Below are 1368 nucleotides of genomic sequence, written 5' to 3' on the forward strand. Positions count from 1 at the left end.
ACCGGTTCTTCACGTTGTCCTGACTATTCCTGTCACTTTCAGTGAATCCCACGTTTTCCAATTAGTTTGTCGGTATCGGTCTTCACACATCAGCGCAAGTAAGACCATGGTGACAAACAAATATCGGAGACGACTTGGCGACTGATCGAAATTTAATGCATGTGAAAGGGATCGTCAAGCAGGTTATACATCTGAAAACCTCAGAAATCTAATTTCTTTTCGTTGTAGAAGACAAATTATCGCAAAAACATGTTAACAGAGGCAAGAAAGATACACCAACGTCGTTCCTCGAAGGAAAACTTGTGGCAACAGTGAACATGAAATCTCGGAATTTCATGGCACACTTCTTATTCTCGTTAATTAAATACATGATTCTCTCACACACAAATTCTCTCTCTCTCTCTCTCTCTCTCTCTCTCTCTCTCTCTCTCTCTCTCTCTCTCTCTCTCTGGCTGTCCCTGTTTCTCTCTCTATCGCTCACTCTCTTCATTATCCTTTCGTACCTTTTTAAAAGCGAACGACTGTTTATGTCTTGAAAAACCACTAAAACTCGTTCCGTGCTCTGGATCCTCTAAGTTGTGCAACAACCGTTTATGAAAGCCTTAGATTTAAATAATAATGAAAAACAATCGCTGGCGTGACTTTTACTCAGTCTTAGCGTATATCTTCAAGATAGTAACCGCTGTTTCGCGGTATTTGCTGGTGCCGCAGTCGTGCTGAAAGGGAATTTGCACGGTGAATGTATTACTATCTTCGATCAATAATAAATCATTTATACGCTGTGAATATCTCCGTACTTGACTTGCACGAAATCGTGAACGGGAACTTCTCTCCTGGAATAATAATTAATGTACCGGTAGTTCACAGAATTGTATACGTAACAGAGATACGTCAAGGAAGCGATGATACTAATCTCTCTGACATTCAAACGTTTTCTCAGACGGAGACCTTTGGAAAGTTGAGAAAATAAGTTTCTCTCCGGCACAGTATTCTCAATAAGGTGTCATCCAGATTTTTTAGCTAATCATTATCTGTACCAAATACCTCTGCATGAAATCGATAAGATGAAAAGACAGCGAGAGAAGGAGGTTGTCCGCGGCTCGTGGTCGTGTGGTAGCGTTCTCGCTTCCCACGCCCGGGTTCCCGGGTTCGATTCCCGGCGGGGTCAGGGATTTTCTCTGCCTCGTGATGACTAGGTGTTGTGTGATGTCCTTAGGCTAGTTAGGTTTAAGCAGTTCTAAGTTCTAGGGGACTAATGACCATAGATGTTAAGTCCCATAGTGCTCAGAGCCATCTGAACCATTTGAAGGAGGTACAGGACACTACTCAGGTGACACAGCGAAATGTACGTCCACGTGCAAATAAAGT

Source organism: Schistocerca gregaria, chromosome 3, assembly GCF_023897955.1.
Source record: "Schistocerca gregaria isolate iqSchGreg1 chromosome 3, iqSchGreg1.2, whole genome shotgun sequence".
Lineage (NCBI taxonomy): Eukaryota > Metazoa > Arthropoda > Insecta > Orthoptera > Acrididae > Schistocerca > Schistocerca gregaria.